Here is a 24,393-nt window from a genome sequence, read left to right as displayed (position 1 = left end):
TACTGAGCTAAATATAACTTATCAAAGAAAGTCAACAATTAGAAATTTAAGAAGTAATGAACCAGATGTTGTTTACAAGAAAACAATAACTGATAAAAGATTTTTGCAAACCCTTGTGATTCACAAAAGATTGCTCATATCCACACTGGCTTCCAGGCATTTTACAGCAAGAAATAAGCTATAAGGTTTAGAAATAATGCTTGATAATTGCTATCTTTTACAAATATTATAAAACAAGATATATGTTTTCAACAGTTGCTATTAAAGAAATGCTTTCATATATAATGACAAATGCCTGTGTATGTTATCGCTTGGTAGCTTGTCAGCTTATTTTCATGAATGCTTTCAGGGGTCACTGCAAGTCTCTGTGGTGGGATTGGGGCGATTGGTGATCTAATGATCTGAAAAGAGAATCAGACTGATGTCATTGCTCTTGGCTACACAGCCAGCAGAAAGTACAGCATGTGCTATTTTTCTTCTTATATTTTTATATAAGATAAGAAAATACAATCATGAACACTGAACTGCAATCTACAGACAGTAGGGAAATACTCTGGAACAAGAATACACAATTCTGACTATTTGAAATGGTGGCATTGGAGAATACAGTTGGTTTTTCTAGGGTACAAGGATGTTAGAGCAGTGAATATCAACAGATATTTTCACAAGATTAGGTGAAAAGATAGGCAAGGAAAAGGCCAATAAGCCTTGGTTAGACATTTTATGGTGGTCATATAGAATAGAAATTGGCAGCTCATTTTAACCCCCTTTGGCAAGTGTAAGAGATCTTACTTCTGTCATTCTTCTCATGTGACCTGATCTTTGGCAAGCAGACTTTGCAGTGTATGGAAAAGGTTATGGAAGTGTATGGAAAAATTACATTTATTGTGCCCTTGAGGCTCCTTTAGGCTTCAAACGTTTGTCGGGATTGCCACACCTGTAACTGTGGCCTTGTACAAGTCAAGATACATACAGATACGGATCAATGCAGTAGGTAGGGGGTCCTGTTACGTAGAGCTTTCCATTTAAAAGTTAGTTCCAGAACACAGAGAAATAGGTCATTAAAAGGGAACTTCACCCAACAACTGTTTCTTGCATGATGAAAAAATATAAATTTCTTAGCAACTTTCCAATATACATGAATTGGAAAAGTTTAATAGTTTTAGAATTAAGCTAAAGTAATGGCTATTGAAAGCAGTACAGGTATGGGATCCGTTATCCGAAAACCCCATTATTCAGAAAGTTCTGAATTATGGGAAGGTTATCTCCCATAGACTCGATTATAAGCAAATAATTCAAATTTTTAAAAATGGTTTCCTTTTTCTCTGTAATAATAAAACAGTGCCTTGTACTTGATCCCAACTAAGGTGCAATTAATCCTTTTCGGAAGAAAAGCACTCTTAAATAATCTTCCCTTATCCGGAAAACTCCAGGTCCTGAGCATTCTGGATAATGGGTCCCATACCTGTAGTACTATCTTTAATATAAACAGCAACTCAAACTTTGTAAATGTACAGTTGCTTTGGTGTGGCTGCAAAGACAATGAACATGTGCTGAAACAAATGAAAAGCTGCACACACAGTCATTATAAACTCAATGATACACAAGGCAAGTATTGCAGCTAAAGATATGCATACTACAAGCACTTTTTTTTTTAATCTGTAACCTGGGGCTTTATAACATGTTTTCCTTGGAAGAGTGGCATTTGCATAACAGCTCGTCCTTTGATAAACAGCCCTCGGGGGTTATTTGATTAACTTCTGCATGGAAAGTGAAGAAGAAGCATTATCTTTGCAAGCAAAATGAAACATACATAGCTTTACAGGTGCATCTTCTCTATAACATTGCTTTATTTTGTATAAATCTAGCTTTCTATCTATTTCCATATGTCAGTGTGGCGTGGTGACTTACATGAAAAGCATTGCAATGCATGTAGTTCATGTACAAGGGGGACACACAACAGGCTAATTTATTCTGTTTCTCTGAATTTGGTACCTATATAATTCTTGGTTCTTAAGAGTTACTGTAAAACAACATTCAAATAAAAACATTGATATATAACTATACAGTGATAGCAAGGTATGCACAGATACAATTACACAATGAACATTTATCAATGTACGATTGGGCCCGAATGGGAAAAATTTGTATTTTTTCAAATTTATAGAACTTGGCGTGTTTTCCACAATATTTTTGTTACTTTCAGCAACTTTTTCATGCTTTGCGTCAATTTGTGCGACAAAATCGTATTTGTCGCAACGACTACAAAAGTTTCGGAAATAATTCAAGCTTCGGTATAGTGACGCTGTTTACGATAGTTCGGATACAAAAATTTCAGATCGTACCACGATATTTTCGTACGACCACCATACGAATTTTCACACAATTAACGCACATCTGAAATTATCGTATTTACTCCGAATTTTTGCCAATCATACTTAATTATCCGAAATTCGGACTTTGATAAATCTGCCCCTGAAAGTAGAGTCAGTAAAAATATTCTTATTCTATTATCCTAAGCAGACTGACCAACTATATTTGCTCTGACAGCTTGTAGTGTGTCCCCATTATTTACATGAAATCTGTCCTTTGATAAACAGCCCTTGAGGGTCATTTGATAAAGGGTCTATATTAAGTATTTTGGTAAATGCACCAAAAGGGTCAAAAGCATACATATTTTGATTTTGTTAAAATAACTATTTTTGTAGCCACCCTCCAACAGTTTCCCAAGACCTTACTAAAAGTTGCACTGGATCCATTTCATTGTGAAACTGATCTATTTCTAACAGGTGTCTCCCAGTCTCAGTAAATCAGGATACTTTGTCCGGCTATACCTTTCATGCTAACCAACAATTTGGGAAGAGGAGGATTAAGACAAAGCACAGTGAGGGTAAAGGGCACAAGGACATGAAAAGGACATACAGCTTATCTCCGTATGGCTGGAAAATCTTGAGCAGAAGCCGATGGATTTCAACACATCAGAAACTGAGAAAAATAAACCACAGTCAAATTCACAAGCCCAACTACAGAAGCAACTTATTTGCAGAAAGGCAGAGACAAACTCTATCTGGTCTTCTGGTATCTAAAAAAAATTGCGGAAGCTGCCAGTAGCCATTATAATGTTACTTTTTATTGGTATCCTCAGTACTTGTCCTGAAAAGTAGGTACAGGCATCAGATTTATGACCTAGAAATTTATTATCCCGAAAGCTCCAACTTAAGGTCATTTACCACTGAGTTAAATTTGCCTTTTTCTTGTAATAATGTGACAGACAACTTGACATTACCTAATGACAATACTACTACATTAAGTAGCCTTAATCCATGTTTTTATATATTATATAAAGAACCCATGCCCTCCCGCTGAAAAGGAGTAGTACAAAATCTTACCATCAAACTTGACTTGTGATTAAGATGGGATCCGCTCCTACTTCTGTATTAGTCCTGACTAGCTCTGTGTAAATTGGGCGTATTCTGCATTTTTTGTATAGCAGGTAAACACTAAGGATCCTGCAAGCTGATAACACAATGCAGTCTAATAATTTGCATATAGAATAGCCTGCAGTTAATTTTTTGAAGGGAAGACTTTTTGTACCATGTGATAGAACCTCTAACAGAACCTTACCACCAGTGCCACATAATATAGGGTGCCACAAGGTTCTGTGCTTGATCCACTGTTATTCTCCTTATACAATCTATCTGTGGGAGATTCCATCCACTCATTTGGCTTTAAATTAAATTGGCTTTAAATAACATCTCCATGCAGATGATATCAACCACTCCAATAACAGCAGAAATTAAGACTCAAATCTCTAACTGACTCCTAGCAATCTTCTCCTAGATTAATCAATTTTATTTTAAATGGAAAATAACAAAAACTGAACTGATCATCTTTCCAGGGGTGGTCCTGCCATTAGGCAGCAGAGAGTGGCCAGGTACCAGGGGTGGTAAAAACCCACCTCTATTAACTTTAACCTAATCCAATGCTAAATTTATAAGCACGGAGCAGGAGAGAAGGGGTGGCAGCCCCTGAATCATTGCGGAGTCTTTTGGCCTAAACCTGGTCCTTTTCCACTAGTGATGTGTGGGTCGATAATTTGCTGACCCGACCCCAACCAGCCCCTTTTCCACCCACACCTGAGCCGGGCCACGACTTTGAGACTATTTATAGACCCCCAACCTGCCCTGCCTATGACTTTACAGAGGGGGGAGGGCGGCCTGTGCCTCTAAATAGATGCTGCTAGACCCGGAAGTGGGGCACAGTTAGGTTGCGGGTGAGAAGGGAGGCAGAAGGGCTCAACCAGCACCCGCCCACAACCCGCTTTTGATGTTGTGGGCCTGCTCGCACATCACTATTTTCCACCATTTGCTATTTCTACTGTCAAATATTAACCCTCTGCTCCCTTCTTGCAATATTTCCAAAATAAATCCCCCTCTTGTGGCTCCTTACATTGAGATTGCTATTCCTAAATTCTCTGGAGAGAATCTTTACTAAGTCTCTTAAAAAATAAACTTAGTCCTGAGGCAGTGACAACCGCTGTAAACTGCTGCACTCCTGTGTGTTACCCACCCACTTAGACTGTTAGCTCTTTGGGACAGGGATTCTTCTATAACACTTAGCACCTAATCTTAAATGTAGATGATTATTGTATTGACCCTGTTTGTTCTGTTAATCTATTGTTCTACTGTACAGAGCTGCAATCTATTAAACAAAATATGTGAAACCAAGGGGTATAATTTTTTGAATGTGAACAAAATAGGGCTAATATATGAAATGCAGTTGGCAGTGGCTCCAGGGTTTTCCTGTATCAATTGGTGCTCTGCACACAGTTTGTAGATGAATTCAGGGTGGACTGAGAAGCACCCCAAAGCAAAAGTCTTCTGTTTTGAGTAGAAAGTGAGCATGTATAAATATTAAATCAAACCCATCATTCATACATCTGAAATGTTTTGTTTCACTGGATAAAATCATACAATGCTGCTTTCTATCAGTCAGATGCTGTCCTGCTTTAATACTGTGACAGATAATTAACATCTTCAATAATATGAGAAGAGGGATAGTGATTAATCATCCAAAGACGCTCATTCACATTTATACCCTTTGTATTGTATTAAATGTCTGACTTTCCAATTGCTTTTCAGCAAAAGTGAAGTCAAGAACAAAAGAAGCGAACACTGTACGATGTTATTCATATACAAATCAGCATGAACCACAAAAACTAAATAGTTTCCAATTTTAACAGCTACATTATGTATTTTTAAAATACTCAGTGTCACACTTTACCCCTTTCTTTTGCTGCAAACTTCTTCCTTGGGTAATTTATCACAAAGCATTGGTTATATATTCCACTAAGCATCTTTATCTACATTGTGAAAGGGTTCTACTTCATCATTTGGTACAGGGCCCCTAGAGCTATAATAACCCTTCTTAGAATTGAACAAAGGGTTCATACAATCACCTACGGCACACACATCATGGCTCCAAATAACTATCACTGACTGTTAACACCTTAACAAATATCAGTTGTCTGTCTCTGGAAAAAAACAAGCTTACTCTGTAGAGGATGCCTTGGTGTCACCATGTTTTAGTTCTGTTTAGACACAACATGGCTGCAAATAATAAAAAATTAATACATAGACAATCATTTGGATTTATGCTTTATACGTATTCTGCATATTGTTTTTATAAATAATAAAGCATGAGAAGGTTTGATGGCAGCAAACAGGCTCCAAGTGACTGGCTGATTATGACTTGATAGTGACTAATAACTTGTTATTCTCATCTGACATTGTGGTTTGCAAGCAATACAAAAGAACAGAGATTGATACTCAGATGCTTTTTCCTACTGGGCCACTACATTACTTTTTATGTAATCCTTTCCTACTCCATAAGTTTCTTACTTACTAAATTTCTCATTTATGTCTACAGGGCATCTTTTGTGCTATAAAATTCTCTACTTTGCTCCCATGCTGAGACTACTGTACAGCTTTCCAAGTTTCAAAAGCTTCCTAAAAACCCAGCCTTTACGGACATCTGCCATGTAATGACTTATAAAATATTCTTGTTCTCCTTTTTAATCCAGTTTAAACCTCTCTTGCCAACCCCTCTTCACAAGTTCCACCAACTCCTAAACTTTCACTGCAGCCATTTATGCTGCTTACATATAGGCATCCTTCCCTTGGGTCCATACCTGCATGAATGGGTGACTTTGCTGTTTGCTGCATAGGAAATTGAAGTGCTTGTATTCCATCTTGCCCAGAATGCAAGCTTCTGTGACTAGGACCTGCTTTTTTCTCTTTTATGACCTTTACAGATTTATTCTTTAAGATGGAACTCAGTCGTGACTATGTAGTACCCTGGTTTTGCTGTGCAACAGTACAATCCACCCCTAGGATTATAAGATATGAAAACAGGGCTTGCAGCACAGTTTACTTCTGCACTGTCTTTCGGGAGAATAAAATAAATAAAATGTCAAACACTTATTATTGTAAAATAATATTCAAAATGACATGTCAAGCTGGTAGCCACAATGTCTCAAACAAGAAAGCACAAAAACACATCTGCAAGAGAAAATCCCCTGCTGTTTTAAGCTATACGGTCACAAGCAGCTCAACTGCATAAAATGAATTTTAATAAATGTCGTCTATTATGCGATGTGAGCAGACTCCAAAATGTACATTACAGGTCATAGACCTGAGGCAAAATTGATGAGAAGGACATATCTGCAGACTTACCAAGCTTCAAAGCAAGATAAAGTTGACATTAATATGACACCGAGAGCAAGACAAAGAAAAAACTGCTGAAGGAGAAACATTTATGCTGATATTATGAGCTGATGAAATAATAGATTAAACATACTTTAAGAGCTGTATTGTGATGCCATTGTTTAATTCTGACTCAATTCTCCTGGAAGGGCTAAAATGTGAAATTTTGAGTGCATCACAGAGCTCTACTGTAAAGAAGGAAAGAAAGCAATGCCACATAAAATTACCCAGGTGTATTCATGAGCTAAATAGTGTCAGTGACTAATCCAACACACATGATCCATAAGAAATATGATTTAACTTGGGGAAAAATAAAGAAAATATGTTTTAAATTCAAACTAAAAGCTTGCTACCACCTTTGTTGCATAGCATAAACTGCACTTCACTGGAAGAAATGCCTCTGCGATCACCACAGGGAAAATTGTGATCACAATGATTAAAAATCAATAATGTTTCAAAGTTCCATAAATGTGCTTAGTGCAAACAATTAGCACAAAAATAAATGCAAAATTGAATTATGAAACTGCTTTGTAATCACAACACACAGTGCTATATTTAGTTACATGGCCATGAAATATTAAGGGGCAAGTTATTTACAATATAATATATTTGATGTTTTTATATATATATATATATAACAACAATGCCTCAAGCTATCAGCCAAAGTTTTTTTGAGGGTAGAACATGAAAACAGAGCAGTGGAAGTAATACCTACTAAAGTATGTACTATTTCAGGGCTCCTTTGTATCCATGTACCCTGTACTTTACTTTTTATTCAGCAAAACACTATTAACTGGGGGTTTGACAGAAAGTGAAGTTGAAGGTGCAAGTACATATATGAATAAGGTTTAAATGCACTCAGTTTTGTATTCATTTTTGTACTTGCAGTTGTAAATGAGCCCTTTTTGTATTTTGCTGATGCTGCACATAGTATTCCTGTGTGAAACAAAAAAGAACCTAATGTGCTCTGCATTGCAGTTCTTTAAGTCTCGTTCAGCAGTCCAAAAAGTTCTGCAGTTTTTAATTTAACACCAGCCCTCTGGTTCATTGAATGGCAAAGAAAATTGCCCACCTGACCCCAACCTTAACTATCAACAAAGATAACCTGCATTCCAGAGGCAACAGAAGGGACAGAGGAGATAAGATCATTTTTAAATCAATCCCGGGAGTTTACAGAGTTTATGCTGGAAGAATTTTACCAAGGAGAGAGTAGGCTAGAACTAGTATGTCTACTCGCAAGGGTAACACAAAAGATCGGAAGGTAGGTATTATTATTAATAGGTATACAGAATTACCAGCCATAAAGTAAAAAAAAAGTATCTAGTTGTTTAAATATGTACAATTGCTATATACAACAGACTGCACTGCTGTCATAAGGGGCAATTCACCTTTACAAAACCTATTTTCTAATATGTTATTTTCTAATGTATTCAATTGTCCCAGTCTAGATAAAACAGATTAACTTGCACTTACAAAATTAAAAAAAGAACATATAAAAAGAGAAAAGAAAGCAACTGATAAATTATTTTTCATGTGTTATTTAAACATTTTATAACAGTGCACTTCCCCTAAAAAATACCCTAAAAACCACACAGGACAATGAGACTGCTCTCTATGCCATGACATGAAAAGGATATTATGCCATGAATAGCCTATCAGCAAGGGCATCTGAAGGTGTTTATAAATAGGAATCAAAAGTAAGTAGCAATGCACGATCCATCACTTTAGGTTTTACTTCAATTCTATAATCTTTACTTTTCCATGTTATACATTTTTGACATTTTATACATTTTTGACAACTCTTTATATTTATGTAAGAGCTAACATGACTAGCAAATTAATGCTGTATTAGAGCACTCATCTATAACATATAATTATTAGCTATTGTGGAGTTTAGTTTCCTGGGACAGCAGGATTAGAAGGTAATCAATTATTGTTTACCTGCAATGGGACAGGGTAGAAATTCTATGCCTGTTACTTTTACCAATACCAACCTTTCATTTAAAGTGCCCAAACGACATAGTGCAATACGTACTGTGCTGACGGCGATCAGCTAGCTGGAAAATTGCACATTACCATGTTGTGCCTGCAGATAATGCTGCAGCCGTGTACAGTAAAGCACTTCATCATCAGTGTCCCGCTTGAAAGAAAGATGCTGAGCCAAGCCAAGCTCCACACTGAGGATGGGCCTCCCTGCTGTGCACTTGTTAGACAATTCTGTTCTCTTTCAGGAAAGGACAATGTTATTGCGTCCCTGGAATGTAGAAACCAGCAGGATTTGTAAGGTGCTGCGTCCCAAGAATGTAGCTTGTAAATCTGAGCTGGCCCCCACACATCTTTAGAAATAGCTGGGACATGATTAATTCACTGTAACTAGGGAATTGTCATATGTTTAGTAAATTAAATCACTTGTAGACAGACTGCAGCCTCAAGTTATAATCTACTTTCAAAGACTGTATCACTGATGAAAAAAGTAACAGCAATTACTTGACTTGATTTTACTAGATTAGGTTCATATAAATATAACATTATTACAGGTATGGGATCTATTATTCTAAAACCCTGTTATATTAAATGCTCCAAAACACAATTTAGCTATTTCCCACGGCATCCTTCATTTTTGATTGATTTGCTTTTTTGGAAAATTAAAAGGCAATGCCTTGTACTGTTAACTAAGCTAGTATTTATAACATATGCTGCAGAGATGATATATAATTCATATAAATCCCCGCCCTATTGGCGCCTATAATCAAAGGCAGTGCTGTTAAGCTAATTACATTTATTAGGATTATTCTTTTCATAATGCATGCTTGAGGGCCAGATTATATGAAAATGATGATGACACAAAAACAAGGCTATCGAGCCCTTGAGCAGGCTGGGGGCCATAACAATCATAAAATAAAGATCACATTTATCAAGACTTAACCTGTCTATATGTTATGAGTGTGGGGAAAACAAGAGTATACGTAAAAAAAACCAAATGAACACAAGAAAGACTGACCTGTTCAAAACAACTTTTTTTAATTAATCTTCATTCCTTATTTTGTATGTCTTTGAGGTTCTAAGCATTTTTTATTAGCCTATTTCCAAACTGCAAGTGAAAATGCTATCTGTTTATATGGGGGTCGCTGACCTAGGAGCAGAGGAAGAATTGTGCCACCATGCTGTGCTGCAAAGTTCCCCAGTAAATTGGTAAAAGGATACTAATTTTGCTCACTGGCCCTGGCCTATGTTTTATTTTCTTTTTAAAATCATTGCAAATACACCTACTTTGATTTGCTGTCCATGATCTGCCTGATCTGTATATGACAAAAAAGTGTGGCTTCTCCATTAAGTCTCATGTGGGTCTGTACCCATAGGACCAGTAGCAATGCTAAATGCAGAACTGCAGACCTGCAGTACATATTTTGACCAGTTTACACACCAAATGCAATGTCGTGCAATGGAACTTTAACTAAACTGCAAAGCAAAGGCACCTGTAAACTCCCTTGCATACCGAGCCTAATGCCTCACCTCTAGTTGGATCTACTGAGGAAGTAAGGGAACCCTAAACTAAACCTGACAATAACATAACAAACTTTAAAGCATAAATGAACCCCCATAATTTGCAACAAATCTTTTAAGCTGGCGATGTGTTACTAAGTAAATTAATATAGTAACCATTTTACTGTGGAGGCAATCTCCTCTTGGCATTCCAGTGCAATGCACTTAGATTAGTTAAACATTAACACCAAGTGAGTCAGCTGGGGATTGGCTCCTGGAACTGTTGCAATATCCCGAAAACTTTGATCTGTCTGAATCCTCAGTAAAAATATATTGTATAAAAGCAAAGTTCTCAAAAGACGCTCAGAAAATTCACCAAGGGAAGTTAGGGTTGCCACCTCACCCCATAAGTTACAAGCAGGGTACATGGCCTGAACTAAAACTTTGACTACAAGTTTAAACCCACTAGCCTTTACTGGCTTTACATTATAATGCTTAAGTATGTTCGCAAGTGCAGTGAGCAAAGTTCAGCTTTGAGTGCATTTGGCATGTATTTTCAAAGCACTGTTTTTTCCCCACAATGCTAGATTCAAACAGCAATTTTCTTGAAACAACTGTGCTGTGCCTACTGTACACTTCATTACAAATCAGGTGCAATTGTGCCTGATATTTTCAAAGTCCTTCTAATGTTATATCCATTGTTTGCTGGTATTATTTCTGGTGTTCGGCATGCAAGTGATGTGTGCTCCCTGTTCTTTTGGCACAAATGTGTTGTGGCTATTGACACAGGGTGCTGATGTAATCCTGCATCTTCCATCTGGTCCGAAGGTGGTGGCAGCTTCAGGGTTCCCCTGTGTCAATATGTGCAGCAGCACTCAATTCAGAATGGAAGGCAGGGAGAACTGAGTTTGTTGAATGCAACTAGAGGGGGAAGCAAGGAGCGCATTTTGACACAAGTACCTTTAATGATAACTGAGTACATCGAATGCAACTAGAGGGGGAAGCAATGAGCGCATTTTGCCACAAGTACCTTTAATGAGAACTGAGTACGTTGAATGCAACTAGAGGGGGAAGCAAGAAGCGCATTTTGACACAAGTACCTTTAATGATAACTGAGTACATCGAATGCAACTAGAGGGGGAAGCAATGAGCGCATTTTGCCACAAGTACCTTTAATGAGAACTGAGTACGTTGAATGCAACTAGAGGGGGAAGCAAGGAGCGCATTTTGCCACAAGTACCTTTAATGAGAACTGAGTACGTCGAATGCAACTAGAGGGGGAAGCAAGGAGCGCATTTTGACACAAGTACCTTTAATGAAAGTGCGGGGAAAAGTTGCTCACTGCATTTGCGGATCTTAAGTATAATATACATATATAGTTTTAAGGAGTAAAAACCACTGGCTACAGACATATGGCTAATCAGAGATGTTGCTAGCTAACAAACTAATAATGAGGTAGGGGTTGGTCCTGAGAATTAAAGTACAACACAGTCTCCTACCTACTTTGTTAATAACGCTGAGCTGCAGGAGAGGTCAGATAGTTTGGCTCTGGATTTATGAAATATACGTGAAACCCACTAAGTCACTTTACATAGCAAACCCACTTTAGACAGGTGAGCAAATATATTCTGACAAATGGATACACTGCACTTCTGAGCCTGCTGCCAGTTCAGACCAGACTCAGGTTAATGATGCTTTCAGAACTGAAATACCTTCGCTACTAAGGGTACTGAAGCAGGAGGGTCAAGGTAGAACAAGCCTTTGACGAAGAACATAAAATAGGGATATTTAGAGTCAAGAGGTTGCAATTTTTGCAGTTAAAATCTCAGTATTTTCACATAAAGTAGCACTGCTCTTATTTTATAATAGCGATATGTGAAAGAGCTCTCTGACTTTATCATTGTGTAAATCAGATATTTTAAACCTATAAATGCTCAAGCTCAAAAATGGGTCACCATCAACATTCTAATTTTTAAATTTTTTGCAGGCTGTTTGCGAAATGATTACGTGTCAGAACAAAGAAATTGCGCGCAGAGCAGTGGTTGGGTCCAAGCCAATATTAAATTACATGTATGCAAACAAACATTTCATCGGACACCGCTATTGTGTGTGCTGGTGTCAAAACCTGTGTGTACAGGTCCAAACACATAGCTTAGAGGGAACATTGGTCACCATGATGTGGTATTTCCGGCACTCACATATATTTACTTTGTACACAAAGGCAATACAGTAGTAAATCTAAACCAGATATATATATAGTGAATAATGTACCCCCATTGTAAAATATAAGGATATTATAAGTCACCTCGGAGTTCCATGACCGTATAAACCACAAGGCCGAAAGGCAATGACCATGTGCTTTTATATATGGTCATGGAACTCCGAGGTGACATCTAATATCCTCAGATTTTACAAAAGAGGGTACATTATTAATTATAATACAGCTATAGAACCCATTATCCAAAATGTTGGGGACCTGGGGTTTTCCAGATAAGGGGTCTTGCCATAATTCGTATATCCTCCCTTAGGGCTCTGGGACACGGGGGAGATTAGTCGCCCGCGACAAAACTCTCTGTTCACGGGCGACTAATCTCCCCGAGTTGCCTCGCGAGTCTCGCGAGTCTTTTTCGGCGATTTCCTGAAATCGCTCCGCCGCGTCTGCCATCCCGCCGGCGACTTACATGTTCGCCGGTGGGATGGCAGGGGTAGGCAACTCGGGGAGATTAGTCGCCCGCGAACAGGGAGTTTTGCCGCGGGCGACTAATCTCCCTGTGTGCCAGAGCCCTTAAAGGGGACCTGTCACCCTAAGAAATAACTCCAAATTATTTTCTATATTGTTAGTTGAGCAAAATAAACTTTACTTACTCTATATAAATAATATAAATCTTGTTTCATTCTGTTGTGGAATTACTCAATCAAAGCAAGCAGGCAGGCACCATTTTGTGGACACTGTTATAAAAATAAGCTTTGTATCATGCCATGCCAAAATCTTGTTAATGTGTCAGAATGGGGGACCTGATGCCCATGCATTGGCTACACAATTAGATGATGAGGAGAAAGGGGAAAAGTGAGATGAGCAGTGACATCTAAAGTTAATGTCTGCCCTCCTCTATGCCCAAGGCATAGAGGAGGGGCAAGCAATATATGATTGATGTCTGCTAATAAAATTATTTAAACATTAAATAAACTCAATAGGATTGTTTTGGCTCCAATAAGGATTAATTCAGTCTTAGTTGGGATCCAGTACAAGGTACTGTTTTATTATTAGAGAAAAAAAGAATACCCTTTTTAAAAATGTGAATTATTTGATTAAAATGGAGTCTATGGGAGATTGCCTTCCCGTAATTTGGAAGTTTCTGGATAATGGGTTTCCGGATAAGGGGTCCAATACCTGTACATGCATTCAGTAAGTCATGTGACAAATTACATCACTATGCACCGATTATAACTGATGACATGACCAAGCACCATTTATAAGGATATACTTTTGTGTATTATATAAATGTATATATACATATGGGATCTATTACCCAGAATGCTCAGCACCTGTGGTTTTCTGGGTAAGGGAACTTTTCATAATTTGAAATAAATAATCCTAAAAGGATTGTTTTGCCATCATATGGAGTCATGTGGCTCAGTTGGGTTCAAGTACAAGGTACTTTTTTATTTGAACAAATAAAAGTAAATAGTTTTTAAGCATCAGAATTAATTGTGTATAATGTACTATGGGAGATTGCCATCCTGCATTCTTTAATTCTGATTAACCAGTTTCCTGATAAGGGATTCCATTTCAATCTATCTATCGATCTATTTATTTATATCTATATGTATGCATGTGTTTTATATATATATATATATATATATATATACACAAGGAAGAGTGGAGCACACCCTATAAAGGCTCAAATGCCTTGGGTGCTGGCAAAATGAGGAAATATAAGGACAGAGAGCCACACGCACAAGGACTTAGCGATTAGTGAAAAAATGTATTTGAAAAAATCCAAATTTTTTCAAATAAATTTTTTCACTAATAGCTAAGTCCTTGTGCGTGCGGCTCTCTGTCCTTATATATATATATATATATATATGTACACATACTACTAATATAACCATTCAGATATCTGATTAAAGTGCAAATATGTTAAATTAAATTACTTGCTTTATTATCAAAGGGCATGTTGCAGCAAAAACAGACTTAGGTGTAAATTATTTTACTGAGTTAATCAAATATATTAAAACTATTATTTTATTTTTCAATTTTTTTCCCTAGAGAGTAAATAAGAACTGGATACAAGGAGAGAAAACTTGCTGAAAACATATGCTGAAAAATGCATATGAAGTTAAATTCAATCAGCAAAACCATACATGCAAATGCTATATTATTCATATTCACATACAGAAAGAAAAGGGCAGCTAGAAAAAATACGAGTATGGGACATGAGCTCCAATTGGTAAAGGATTTGCTACTAAAGATTTCTCCATGTACCCTATGGTAACTGGCAACTAAGAGCAGTGATTGTGCAGTTATTAGTAATGTGGCTGATATGATCTATGTTTCAATTTCCAAATCAAAAATAATTTAGTGCTTCACATTTAGATTTCAGTGTTTGGAAATGGATTGTGCTGCTCTTCTCAACTGAGTTTGCCTGCTGTTGAAATGACTGAAAGGACTGAAGACTGGTGAAGCATGGACTCGTTCAGCTTGGCTAGGTTATATATTAATTAACTAAATAACCATGAGTAAACCTAAAGGGCGTTGCTTTTCAATGTCAAGTGAAAACAAACAATCCAGAGTGGCCCATTACTCATAACATTAAACTCTTGAGTGTGTCAGAGAGAACATCTGTACTGTTTTACTAAAAGAGAAAACATCAGTACATTTCTGGTCAGAGAGTATATCTTTACATATAAGATTAAAGATAATGCAGAACACCAGTACAGTTGCAGTAAAAAGATAAAATTAGTGCAGATGTTATTAGAAAGAACATCAGTATAGTTGTGGTGAGAGAGAACATACAGATGGGTGAGAGAACATATCAATAGTAAGACACCACATTATTATATAACGGCTCAGACAGAACACCAATACATATGTGATGAGAGACAACTCTAGTATAGCTGTGATCAGAGAGAGACCAGTAGTACTATTCACCAATATAGCTGTAACAGCATACTACTGTTCCAGTCACGGCACTTATCAGTATAAGGCTACAGACATGCTGGAAATTTTCTGAGCACCACTGTTCAGATGGAAAACAGCTGGGGTGAAAATGCCCATGCTCTGAAAAGCCTAGAAAGAGGTAACTGCCTATGGTAAATCTGTTGGTTTATGAGCAGTGGTCCATACCAAGTCACTGCCAGTTTTGTCACAGGCAGATCATTTTCTCTACATGAGAAATGGTGATAGGATGATAAGGGTGATTTGACTTTTTTGGCTATTTTCTGTCTGAGCACAGTGGTAGTTAAAAATCTCCATGCCATAGACCCAATACATCAAAGCCATGAATAACCTGTAAAATGTATCCTTTGAAACAGAACTGAGTGATATCATCAGCTATATGTGATGCTGAGTGGTGCCCTTGTGTCACATGGCACACTGAAACTTCTGTATTCTTAGAAATGATGTAGCCCCTATGTTAAAATGTAAGGATTTTAGAAACCACCAGGGGTAACTTCTAATAAAGTTTATGATCAGTGACACATTTTAAAAGAAGAAAAAATGTATCACTACTCTTAAAACATGTAGATATTACAAGGCGCTCTATGACCTGTGCAAACACACTTGGTCTGTGGCCTCATGCCTTTATATGGAACTCTTACAATTGGCGGTAAAAGAGTTTAGTACAGTATTGTCATAACATATAATTACAGTTATGGTATCCCTTTATTAATAAAACACATTAGCGCCAACATATTCTGCAGTGCTATACAATAAATGATTGTATACATTAAACATATGGATTTACATAAAAAGCAACCAATAACTGATACAAGAGGTGAAGATGGCCCTGCTTAACCCATGGATGGAGCTTATCTAGAAACCCATGATTCAGAAACCTCCATATTGCAGAAAGCCCATCTCCCATAGAGTCCATTTTAAGCAAATAATTTTAATATTTCAAAAATGATCCCCATCTGGAAATCACCAGGCCCCAAGAATTCAAGATAAAAGATCCTATACCTGTACTACTTAGTGATAGACACTGTGTTAGGAAAGTCCTGAGTAAGTTTTTAATATCTTTATGTTTTAAAACAGGGCTATATTTTATTTCTTCTATAATCTAACAGCAAATATTACTACAAGTTCCACTTAGTGAGACATCTGTAGGTAGAGAACAGGAGTGCAATTCAGGTCATTGATATAGAATATGCAGAAATATTTGTTTTCATAACACAGCCGCTTTCAATGCTGAAAGGTTTTACAGCATCTCGGACGCATGCAATTTACTATGCTGCTCTCTAGATTACATTACATCTACAGCTTTATTCAATTAATGTGCGGTTTATTAAATTACATTAATTTTATTGCTTTACTCAATTAAAGCTTTGAGGATTGAAGGGGACTGAAATATATGCCAGGCTATAGAGGAATATTATTTATTTATTATCTACTGTTCCTTGGCTGCACCATTAATGTATTGCATACATGCACAGTACTTTGTATACAAGTACAGCTATATAAATTAAGTAGGCACACACTGAATCCAGGATTCTATTGCAGTTTTGGCCAAATCCCAGCACCTTTTAAAGAATTTAGTTTAGTAGGAATCCAAGGGCGGTAGATTTACCAATATTCAACATATTTTGCTGAATACAGAACTATTTTGTAAAAACAAACTCCAAATATTTCCATGAAAAAAACTTGACAAGTAAAAGCTGAAAAGTAAAAGACAAGTATAAAAAATTGCATTAGTGGAAAACAAGTTGCATGTGTTTTATCACTTTTTTCCATGATAGCATCTTTTTTTCCATCAACTTGAAAACTGCTAAATTTAACTTAAAGCGTTCAATCAACCTGAATCTAAACCCACAGTCATGTTGACTTAAAGCTCTGCAGACAATTTTTTGTTCATAATTCATACAACATTTTGATGTTTCTCAAATTTATCTATGAAAAGTAGAGTTCAGATTTGGTTTTGTTATGAACCAAATCTTTTTGGTGTTTGACCAAACCCAGGAATTATGAATCAGGTGCATGTATAAATAAAGATACCCCCATATACATACATGAAAAGCATGTCAGCTCCTTTATACTGATCCAATAGTAATACAGTGGTGTGAAAAACTATTTGCCCCCTTCCTGATTTCTTATTCTTTTGCATGTTTGTCACACAAAATGTTTCTGATCATCAAACACATTTAACTATTAGTCAAAGATAACACAAGTAAACACAAAATGCAGTTTTTAAATGAGGGTTTTTATTATTTAGGGAGAAAAAAAATCCAAACCTACATGGCCATGTGTGAAAAAGTAATTGCCCCCTGAACCTAATAACTGGTTGGGCCACCCTTAGCAGCAATAACTGCAATCAAGCATTTGAGATAACTTGCAACGAGTCTTTTACAGCGCTCTGGAGGAATTTTGGCCCACTCATCTTTGCAGAATTGTTGTAATTCAGCTTTATTTGAGGGTTTTCTAGCATGAACCGCCTTTTTAAGGTCATGCCACAACATCTCAATAGGATTCAGGTCAGGACTTTGACTAGGCCACTCCAAAGTCTTCATTTTGTTTTTCTTCAGCCATTCAGAGGTGGATTTGCTGGTTTGTTTTGGGTCATTGTCCTGCTGCAGCACCCAAGATCGCTTCAGCTTGAGTTGACAAACAGATGGCCAGACATTCTCCTTCAGGATTTTTTGGTAGACAGTAGAATTCATGGTTCCATCTATCACAGCAAGCCTTCCAGGTCCTGAAGCAGCAAAACAACCCCAGACCATCACACTACCGCCACCATATTTTACTGTTGGTATGATGTTCTTTTTCTGAAATGCTGTGTTACTTTTACGCCAGATGTAACGGGACACGCACCTTCCAAAAAGTTCAACTTTTGTCTCGTCGGTCCACAAGATATTGATCTTGGCAATCATTGAGATGTTTTTTAGCAAAATTGAGATGAGCCATAATGTTCTTTTTGCTTAAAGTGGTTTGCGCCTTGGAAATCTGCCATGCAGGCCGTTTTTGCCCAGTCTCTTTCTTATGGTGGAGTCGTGAACACTGACCTTAATTGAGGCAAGTGAGGCCTGCAGTTCTTTAGATGTTGTCCTGGGGTCTTTTGTGGCCTCTCGGATGAGTTGTCTCTGCGCTCTTGGGGTAATTTTGGTCGGCCGGCCACTCCTGGGAAGGTTCACCACTGTTCCATGTTTTTGCCATTTGTGGATAATGGCTCTCACTGTGGTTCGCTGGAGTACCAAAGCTTTAGAAATGGCTTTATAACCTTTACCAGACTGATAGATCTCAATTACTTTTGTTCTAATTTGTTCCTCAATTTCTTTGGATCTTGGCATGATGTCTAGCTTTTGAGGTGCTTTTGGTCTACTTCTCTGTGTCAGGTAGCTCCTATTTAAGTGATTTCTTGATTGAAACAGGTGTGGCAGTAATCAGGCCTGGGGGTGACTACAGAAATTGATATTGAAATTGAAAATTGAAATTGATAAACCACAGTTAAGTTATTTTTTAACAAGGGGGGCAATCACTTTTTCACACAGGGCCATGTAGATTTGGAGTTTTTTTTCTCCCTTAATAACGTAAACCTTCATTTAAAAACTGCATTTTGTGTTCAATTATGTTATCTTTGACTAATAGTTAACGGTTTTTGATGAGCAGAAACATTTAAGTGAGACAAACATGCAAAAGAATAAGAAATCAGGAAGGGGGCAAATAGTTTTTCACACCACTGTATAATATAGTATTTTGTTAAACCACCGCTAAAGAACAGGAGAACAACCACTGCAAGGGTATAGTCTGAGGCATCTTAATGTTAGTACATACTACTTGCAAAGGTTTATATTCTGCTTGAAATGTCAGGTATCACCAAGGACGGCTATATATATATATATGTTTGGGGCCATCAGTCACCACAACACTGCCTTCACTCCATGGGGCAGAAGCATGACTGCCTTGAACTGTCTGATCAATCACTCAAAAATATACTTCCTCTCATTCAAGGGTATGTAAAGGTTGGGAATTTTTTTCTTCAAATATATGGACATTGATTTAACCGTCCTAGTCTTGCTCCATCTTGCCACCACATCCTCTAGACATGCTGAGTGCAGATCTGGTTGCCATGAGCTGTTTAAATTCTTGCTTAACACAAATTGTTTCTGCAGATTGTAGGAGAGAAGGTACATTTTTAAAATTTTGCTAGCGTATTTGTTATAATGCATATGAATATTTATTTATGTAGGTGTTCAGAACAGTCAAGTTCTTATTATAATTGCATAGTATTATTTTCATTGCCAGACTGGACCTCCTAGGGTCTAGCAGAAAATCTGACATCCTGGGTCCACTTTTATAGCATATAGATATTAACAGTGATAATGAAACATTTTACAGGTGTATTGACCTTGGCTGGGGTCCATTTGCAAGTCCTCTAGTACTCTGGCAGGTCAGTCTAACCTCCAGATAATTTTTATTTTACATATGATCCTTCTTCCCTTACCATTAACAGCTGGTTTGACTAAAGAGCTGCAGCTTTAAATGTTGCAGTGCAGAGTGTACATAAATAACATCTGTATGTTGACCAGTCCTCTGTGTGACCAAATTGTATTAAAAAGTGCAGATCAGGTATCACATCCTTAGACCATGACAATTTCCTTAGTGGGAGTATTTGTGAACAGTACAGGTAAACGAGTTGTTATCCAAAAACCTATTATTCAAATTCAATTAGCAAAGCAAGTAGAGCTGGAATAACCAAACCCAATGATCCATGGTTTCTCATATAGAGGGTGGGCAAATATGCTTTTGCTATGAAACAGAACCATTTCTTTGTTTTCAACAAATTGGACTTCTCTCTTCATACCTTTGCAGCAATATTTTTATTTACAAAATATAAATAGATTTTTGCTGAGGCATTCTTGTCAATCTGGTTTATTCTACATTATTTCAAATGGACACATGAAAACCGTACATTTCAATCAGATTTTCACTTTGGCACATTTCACGCGCAGGTGATACATACTGTGTGACAGCTGATCCAATTTGGAATAGGCTTGCAGAATCAATCAAATCCATGCACCCAGATGTGCCAGAAAAACAGCAATAAACTACCGTTCAGATATAATATCACCATCCAAAATAAACACAGGCACAAACCATATCTGTAACATACATATCTGTAACATACATGAACTGCCATCAGGTTGGGATAAGGGAAATAACAGAAGCAGAGGACTGCTATGTTCCAGCGTCAGTAAATGGCCTAGGTTTAGATATTATTTTTATGTTTTTTATTATATCATTTTTTTAATTGAAGCTTATTGTAAACTGTAGTTTGAATCAAGCACCAGGCAGGCCAGAAGCCAAAATATAGCTGGCCCACTGTTATTGGTTGGATAGATAATGTGACAGTGAGACCATAAACTCCAAATCACATTGCACTTGTAGCATCTTTAAAGGAGACATATCCTATAAAAATTATGAATGTGCCAGGGAATTATACTCCTCTAGATATAGAAGGATTGTGCTTAAAAAGTTGTGTTTCTGACTGATTTATTGAGAAATTCCACAAAAACCCCACTAGCCCCGCCCATCTGTTCCACTTCCTGCTGGCTGAATTCTCTGGATGAGCTGGGGAGCCGGCGGCCCTCCGTACCCTGCACTGTAGGATAGGAACAAATCAGCAGCTAGGCTGACCTGATAGGGAACTGAAGCCTGTCTGTGCTTGTGTGCCTGCAGGGCTGTGATTGGCTCTCCCCCTCCTACTGTGCTTCTGGCAGGGACCGTTAGGACACGCCCACTCTCCATTTCAAACTCTGACAGAGAAGTGATAGGATCTATAGGGAGCTCCAATAAAGGGGCCATTGTTACAGACAGGATTAATGTTTAGCCCAAAGGGAAACCAGCACCAGATATTATTCATAATTGCCTACAAAATTAGGGTTTTCCCATTTATCCAATATGTCTCCTTTAACATAATGTGCAAGAGTCACTAAGAAGATTCTGCCAGCACTTTTTTCACAGGGGCCATTTAATATTTATTGTGTAACACTGGCATCAAATACCTGTGGTAAATGCCCAATTACGCTTATAGAATTTTGCAGGGTGGACAAATAGCCCCTTATGTGTCAATGCATTGTATTTCTGTAAGGCAAAAAGAAATGAAAGGTCAACATACACAACAGGATAACATGAGGGGAATACACTAAAATGTCTTAATAGAATATTACAGAGAACTCTGTAGCATATAAGAGACAGGCCACCATAACTCACTCTCAGTGATAACATCACCAAGTAGGGTTTTCAGCCATCAGGATTTTGAATAGTGAGTGATTATCATACAAGTGAGTGTCAACCGATTAAGATTGTTTTCCAAAGGCACCAGAGAATTGTAAGAGCTAAATGTGGACCTCAGAAATAAAATGCATTCATTTTGGTTTAAAGAGCAAATAACCACATTTTAATTTTTCTTAATGAAAGGAAAACTGTAATTCTAATCAATTACATTAAGTACAAATGTTTTATGGTTTTAATGTTAATTCTTTATATACCTGTTGATAAGCAGCATCCATCCTTTTCTATTTTGCGCCATATTTTAGAATAATTTATCAGAAACTAAAAAGCCTGGAGGAAAACTGCTACAAACACTGCAATTACATGTGGTAAGACATTTAGAATACTGTATATAGAATTACATGTTCTTTCCAAAAGCAAGATGTTATTTTTAGGTTTGCATTCCCTTTAACCTGTGAGCTTATTGTCTTCCATTCGTAAACTAAAATTATATTTTCATCCTATTAGTTGTCCACACTGTTAGCTATAGTTTGGCAACGCTGAAATGCATTTAATGTTTTTAAATCCCTATTCCTGTAAGGTGTGAGTCAGGTGCCTGCCAAGCACACCCATAATTAGCAACCTATATGAGACGGCTTCACTAATTTGCATGGTATGCCTAAGGCACAACACTCCAACACATCAGTGGGCTAACTGACTAGAAAGGCACTGTTTTAAAAAGAAATAATTTACAAGTATGAAAGAAATCCCATGCTGATATTTATATTTCACAGAGATTTCAAAATTTGTGAAGTTGTTATTAAAGCAAGTGTAGAGCAAGTAACTTAGCATCTAGCAGTCATGCTCCTCATGACAGATTTAAAAAGGCAGTTTTTTTATCATAATTTCCATTTAAATGAGATGGAGCGTCCCATAAGCTTAGCAAAGCACAATGTTAATAAGTGTTAAAATGCAGGGCTTTATTAGCACCTTGTGCCAGTGCCAGTCTCTATGCTAACATGTAAATGGTAAGTCTGTGCTAGACTTGCTCCTACATCACAGCAGTGCTGTTTTTATTAAATAGGTAAACCATTCAAAATATATAAAAATCTATAATACTACACACATATAAAACTGAGCACAATTATATGCTTTCTATTCTGTACAACACATTTACACATTTTGATGCTTTGTTCAGATCCTTGATTAGATAAACAATGAATAAGCAAATGTAGCAACTAAGCAAATGAATTGTTTACAGTTGGCAACTCCTCAGAAAGCCCTAATTGCCTAACTAAAATATATTTGCATACCAACCCTGAATTTGCAAGATACATGCAAGGTGTCAGGGCATCACCCAAGATTTTCTTCTCCCAAACCCCACACACAATCTGCTTTCCTGTCTTGTCCAAATGCATTCCTGCATTGTATGGAAAGATACTTAATGCCTCTATATTGTAATAACATTTCACATAAACAGAGCAATTATCTACCACCAGTTTTACAAGCAGTATTAGCTGATTTGTATAACAAATAAAATAATAGTAATAACAACTACAAAATTACTACTAATAAAGAAATAGGCAACTTATTCAGTTCATTGTCAAGAAACTAAAACTGACTAGAAACCCTCTCGGCAGGGGAGCCCCCAACACTAAAATCTCTACTGAATGTAAGGATATTGCTGTATATAGATAAATAATGTGATTTTGTATCTACCCAGTTAGAAGTTTAACCCTGTGTGTGCCGCGGTACGCTGGAGGAGAGGAGGGGCTGTCTGGCACTGGGGAATAATGATGCCGCACCTGCGCCACTTGCTGACACGTTAGTTTGATTCTGATACACGACAGTCTGTATTAATAAATACGGAATCGCCTTGCTAGGCTCCTGAAAGTATTTCTTTTCCCAAGAGAGTTCTTTTGATAGAACTTTCCGTTAGCTAGCACTGCATAGCTCCAGTTACGGGTTCTGACAGGGAAGTGTTCATTATAAGTAAAGCAAACAACAATTGCCATTCTCTATTCCCAGCTCTGCCAGCCCCTGGCACCTGCTCGCTGTCACCTTTATGCTCTTTGGGTTCTGGGAGCCAATAGGAAGTAAGAATCGGAGTCAGACTGAGCATCAAACTCACAGTGTGTCCCCAAGAGCCCCTAATGCAGCCGGGCACAACTGCCCATTAAGATACTCAGTACCATCCTGGTACGCCACTCCTCCTCTATGCCAGGGGTGCCCAAGCCGCGGCAATAAAGCTGTAGAACAACTAATACTTTCCACCCCATCCTCTATGTCAGTCGAGTGGAAGAATTTACTCCAACAAGTGCTGGAGGGTTAAAGGTTGGCCAGCCTTGACCTATATCAATAAAGCACCAGTATATGCACATTAATAGCCATAACTGTATATATCAGACTCACCTTGCACTTAAATGCAGATCTGGCTGGGAACGGCTCAGTGGGAAAGGATTCGCATACTCATTCAATCCAGGGCACACACCTAAAAGCTGATAGCAGCGCCAGGCAATCCCAGTATGAAAAAACAACCGATATCTGTGCCTCCTGCCCACATGGAATTCTGATCATTGACTCACACAGGGAGAGAGAAGGGGAGGGGCGAGAACACACAGCAGCCAGTAGAAACGCAATTTATCTACTTGGCCCCTCCCCTTCTTCGGAACTGACAGTAAGAGAGCCGACAGACAGGGTTGCTAGGGACACACTGTAGGC

At 37.6% G+C, this 24,393-nt stretch overlaps 1 protein-coding gene across 2 annotated transcripts in view; it reads right to left on the bottom strand.

Moving 5' to 3' along the window:
- Positions 1 to 24,305, bottom strand: part of met (MET proto-oncogene, receptor tyrosine kinase) — an 86,013-nt gene extending 61,708 nt beyond the window's left edge. The window contains exon 1 of one of the 2 annotated variants that reach the window (XM_002934955.5): positions 24,085 to 24,305. The gene's annotated coding sequence lies outside the window, so the exon portion shown is untranslated. Of the gene's footprint in view, positions 1 to 2,922; positions 2,991 to 24,084 lie in introns of those variants that run through there. The other variant, XM_031898970.1, reaches the window with a different exon arrangement.
- Positions 24,306 to 24,393: the final 88 nt, after the last annotated feature.

The sequence above is a fragment of the Xenopus tropicalis genome, chromosome 3 (genome assembly GCF_000004195.4).
Source record: "Xenopus tropicalis strain Nigerian chromosome 3, UCB_Xtro_10.0, whole genome shotgun sequence".
NCBI classification, from domain to species: domain Eukaryota; kingdom Metazoa; phylum Chordata; class Amphibia; order Anura; family Pipidae; genus Xenopus; species Xenopus tropicalis.
Note: the sequence above shows the minus strand (reverse complement) of the source record. Positions and strands in the feature narration are given on the sequence as shown.